Raw genomic sequence first — 4,873 nt, forward strand, 5'->3', positions numbered from 1 at the left:
GGGGGGGGGGGGGGAGGGTTATTTTTTAGCAGCTAAAGCGCTACAAAACGCTTGGTGTGAATGGGGGCTAAGGCATCACAGTTTGGTGACACGCATGTTTTGCAGTGCACCACAACGCACTGCCAGGCAACACTCATTGGAAAAACAAACATACTAGAATGGACAGGTCAGAATGGGCCCTATTGGGGTCACTCCTTCGATGGACCAGAACACTGTACAATCTTGCTTGCTAATGACGTCTAAATTATCCATAGGAGAAGAGTAAGCGGGCTATTGGCAGGTCAGTCACTGGGTAGTTGTCGCCGGCGACAGAATTGCTTGTCTGACATCCCCTGTATTTGCTTGTGTGAGATCACGTAGTTGATGGGATAACTTTCAGACATCTAGTGACCGCTGACCCCAGGACCTCAATCTGAAGAATCAGACTTGTGTGAAGGAGAGCTCAGTGTGTTGCGGTGATCGGGAAGTGAGCAGAAACATGCAGCCGATCCGCTCTCTTCCCGATCGTCTCCCTATAGTGAGCGGTGACTGTCTGTCAATGTTCACCACAGGATTCTCCCCTCCCCGATCCTTCAGCGCTGACTGGAGGAAGGGACAGGGAGGGGCGGGCACAGCTGGCTCTGCCACTAGATAGGCAGAGCCAGCTGTCACTCATGCAACTGGGCGGATCTCAACAGTATTGTCGGGATCTGTCCCGGCTGCGATGCTCTCAGTATATCACCGCAATAGCCAGCGATATACTTAGCTTTGGGTTACGGGAGGACTCTAGTATATGTCCTCCTGTGACCCTAAAGAGAACTATGGGGAAAAATACTTACCCCGTAGTTCTCCTTTTAAAGCTAAATTGTGACTTAAGTCTACAGTTATATGTTTATATATTAAATAGTCATTTTGAGACTGAATATTCAAATGCTTATTTCCTGTGAGAGGGAAAAAAAGGTTTTGCTCTGCAGTTCTACGGGTGCAGCACTGCGTCTTCATGTATTTACTTTGTGGTCATTGCACATTTTTCTTACTGAAAAGCTAACCTGAAGGCTACCATTGCTGACCTACTTTATAAAATACTAGTTACCTGGCTGTTCTCCTGACCCTCTGAGCTGAAACCAGCATCCAATGAGGTCAGTGATGTTGGATTTCTTTTTTACCTACATGCTTGTTCCAGGTCCAGTGATGCAGAAATCAACTAGCATTTTCAAATGGCAAGTCTGTAATGGAAGTCCCAAGTTGCTTTAGGCACAATGTGTGTGTGTGTGTGTGTGTGTGTGTACGTACGTGTGTACGTACACACACATGCGGCTTTACAATCTCTTTGGTTGGTTTGTCTAAAAGCTTATAAAAAGAATTCCAGGCAATCGCCCTATGTGTAGCCTGCATTGGCACAGGTTGGCCAGTTCTTCTAAAATTCAGGGGCCAGTTCAGTCTAGGAGCCCAGTAACCAGCTCCAATTGATAACAGTAAGTCTCGAGGTGAGTACTTACAGTAAGTATCAAGGTGAGTACTATGTGTACGTTTTTAGGGAGAGCTTTGTCCATCTTGTGAAATTACAGCTGGTTGTAGGACAAGTGTGATTGATTTTGATCACTTTTAAGGTGCTGATAATCATACCCCAACTGTAGGCTTGGAGCACAGCGATGGGTCCCACAATGTCTACACTAGTTTTATTTCCAGTATTTATGGAGAACATCAGTTGTGTGAATTGTTACTATACCTGTGTCTATTGATCGTCATGTGTATCTTTTTTTGCCCCCCTGTAATGACACAGAAAAGGGGGAGACACGATTTGTTTTCACACAGACAATTTGGGTCCAGATTATCTGTAACAGGCCAGGCCAGTCTTATAAATTACAGCAGATGTCACTTCCTTGTGGAAACGCCTTGCTGGATTATTAACCATTTAGCTGCCGAGTGGCTCTCGGGTCACGTGCTAGAGGAGCCATTAATGGCAGCAAGTGTAAAGTGCATAATGGGCTGAGGTTGAAAGGTCATTGGGGTTACGATGTTTTCTCTGTTTCTCCGTTGATACGTGTCTCCCGCATATCACTTTGTGATGTAGTTGTAGGTTGTGTAGATGGAGAAGTCAGATGAGTGTAGTGTAGAATGCCGGAACGAGTGTAGTGTAGAATGGTCATGTGTGGAGTGATTGTAAAATACGAATCATTGACAGTTTGTGTGGAGTTCCAGTGACATGGGGGGCATAGTATTCTGGTAAGGCTATGTGCTTCCATTGCCCGTGTCCAGTGTTCCTGTATGGGCTTGTTCCGGTAAGTGGGAGGGGGAGAGTGTGTGTGTGTTCCTGCAATCTGTGCTCTGCCCCCATGTTTTCCCGGGCACAGTTACGTTGAACTTCCATGCACACACACACGGACACAGACTGGTGTTTCCTTTAAGAGGTCGCTCCCCTCACCCTGTTTGGGGTATAGAGGATTAAAGAGCCGGCTGCGCATGCGCGACAGGAGGCGGCTGGAGCCTCCATGTGTAAGAGGCGCATTATTTGGCAACGTGACCAGAGGCCAGGACTACCGGGGATCCTTGTGTGCAGGACCCGGCGTAAGAGGCCTCCACCCGGCCTGGCCCATCCCGCCCAGCCGGCTACACTGTAAGTTCGGGTGCACGAAGAGGGGAGCGGGAAATTTATTCTCCGGCTGGCTACTGTGGAATCCTATGGAAAAAGTTGTAGTATTATTTTATTTAATGAGTCACAGATTCTCCTCATCGGAGGTGGGGGAGGGGTGACGAGGATTCATTAGCTGCCACTTAGTAATTAGCACCCTCCTCCCCCCCCTTGATTTTCACTCTTTCACTTGTATTTTGGGGGAACGAATGCGGATGGCTTACATCATCTGTGTGAAGAATCTTTTAAGTTGATCGCCGATTACGTGGTGATTACATCTTGTTGTAATTGTTGGTTGTCTTCCGGTTATCCTATTAAGGGGGGGGGGGCGGTCAGCTGTCTTCTCTACCCCCACCCAGCCCCCCTTCCTCCACCCGTAATCTCGCTTCAACTCCATCGCTGAAAGAGTCGTTCCACGTTGCTATTCGTGAAGCCCCCGGCCGGGAAGGGGTTAAAAGGTGGTGGGTGGCGCTGGTGGCAGCAGCGGCAGATGATGATGCCTCCGGGGAGGTGGTGAGAAGCGTCCAGGGACTTTGGAGCTTCACAACGTCTGATTTCCATCAGTCGTCTCGTTCTGGTCCTCCTCTAGTCTACAGAAGTTTTCTTTTACAGCGCGAAAAGAAGGGGTTAATGTGGCCCATCGGTTGCCGTGGTTAATCACAGCGGGGGGCGCTGTGGACGGAGGTGTTAAAGGTTATTTGGGGTCCCTTCCTGGCCATACACTCGGTATTCCCTTTGCTCTGTTGGCACTGAAGGATTTGTGGCAATAGGAGTGGTCATCTGTCTTTATGTGACATTGTGCTGGAGGAGGAAGAATGTGCTGGTCAATATTTAGGTGTATTGCTGCTATAGGTGGAGTTCTGTAGAGGGAGGAGGGGGGCTGGTGATCTATGTATCTTGAGAGATCCTCATCCCTGCCTGTTAACCCTTTTCTCAGACGGGGTTCACTGTCATAATAAAAGTCCCTCCTCCTCTTATTCCTTTCTGTCCTCCTGCTGTGAAAGGTGCATCAGGCCCAAGGGTAGCTTCAGAGCCTGTATCTTCCTCTCTCGCCATTAGGATCAGCACACTGATTGTTACTATGTAACATTTGTATCCTCCTCTGCTCCATGGCGCACACACAAGCCAGGTGTGCACAAGTTCCAATATAGCCATAGTACTTTTTATTGCATTTTTGTTCTTGACTGAGACCCTTTTTTGCTTTTTTTTTTTTTTTTTTTTTTTTTCTTCCATTTTTACTGTTTGTTGAAGTTCACTGACACCTTTTTTGTGTGTGAAGTTCCAGTGATCAGCATTCCAGTCATTATATTCAGGAGCCCTGTTTTTATCGTTGCCTTTTTGAAGTGACCTGTATTGTTCAAGCACTAGGTTAAAGGAGAACTATGGGGTCAGGTCTTTTCCCCATAGTTCTCCTATGGGTCAGGGGAGGACACAAACTAGCGTTCTCCCGTGACCCAAAGCTCCGTATACAGCGAGCTTTAGCTCGCGGTATTCTGAGACGCCGCAGGCGGCCGGATCCCGACGCTGTTGTCGAGATCCACCCAGCTGCGGGATTGACAGCTGGCTCTGCCTATCCAGAGCCAGCTGTGCCCGCCCTGTCCGTTTCGCCAGTCGGCTCTGGAGGATCGGACAGGGGAGGGGGGAATCCCTGCAGGGAGCCGTGAGTGACAGTCACGGCTCTCTGCATGGATAGATCAAGAAGTGAGTGAGCGAGCGACGGTATGTGTTCGCTCACTTCCCGATCTACTGAGCCGACCTGTGACAGTTTCATTGTCACAGGTCGTCTCAGATTATGAGGCCGAGTGAAAATCACTCGCCTCATAATTCTCCTTTTGAAGAAAGTTTACTGTCATCGGTACATAATATTGGAGTTGTCAGCAGAATTTAGTGTCCAAAGAGAGCTTGTGTGGTGAACTGACAGGTGACATTTTTATATTGAGTATTGATACCATTCTATGAAAACTTTCAGACATGGACTAAATGTGAGTTTTGCATTGTGTTTACATAAACTGGGTCTATTGTACAGCCGGTTGTCTGCCATTTGACACACAACAAGGTGATTGCAATGTCCTTCAGTTTACTCGTATACAGGAAGTCAGCGGCACATAGATAAGCAGTTTGCCTTACAAGATCTTCCTGAACACTTATGGATGGTTCTGAAACTCTTACTGATTCTTCTTTCCATGTAGGCTACCCAAACTCATCTGCATCCAATTCCCCCCCCCCCCCCCCCCCCCCACCCGCCGCCACCTATCGCTACGC

At 48.1% G+C, this 4,873-nt stretch overlaps 1 protein-coding gene across 8 annotated transcripts in view; it reads left to right on the forward strand.

Moving 5' to 3' along the window:
• Window positions 1-4,873, forward strand: part of GATAD2A (GATA zinc finger domain containing 2A) — a 77,330-nt gene that overhangs the window by 11,439 nt on the left and 61,018 nt on the right. For 3 of the 8 annotated variants that reach the window (XM_018565933.1, XM_018565934.1, XM_018565937.1), the window contains exon 1: window positions 2,267-2,596. The exons of 2 other annotated variants lie outside the window; for them this stretch is intronic. The gene's annotated coding sequence lies outside the window, so the exon portion shown is untranslated. Of the gene's footprint in view, window positions 1-2,266; window positions 2,597-4,873 lie in introns of those variants that run through there. 3 more of the 8 variants (XM_018565932.1, XM_018565929.1, XM_018565935.1) reach the window with 3 other exon arrangements.

The sequence above is a fragment of the Nanorana parkeri genome, unplaced genomic scaffold, assembly GCF_000935625.1.
Source record: "Nanorana parkeri isolate BGI_ZX_2015 unplaced genomic scaffold, ASM93562v1 scaffold900, whole genome shotgun sequence".
In the NCBI taxonomy this organism is placed as follows: Eukaryota; Metazoa; Chordata; class Amphibia; order Anura; family Dicroglossidae; genus Nanorana; species Nanorana parkeri.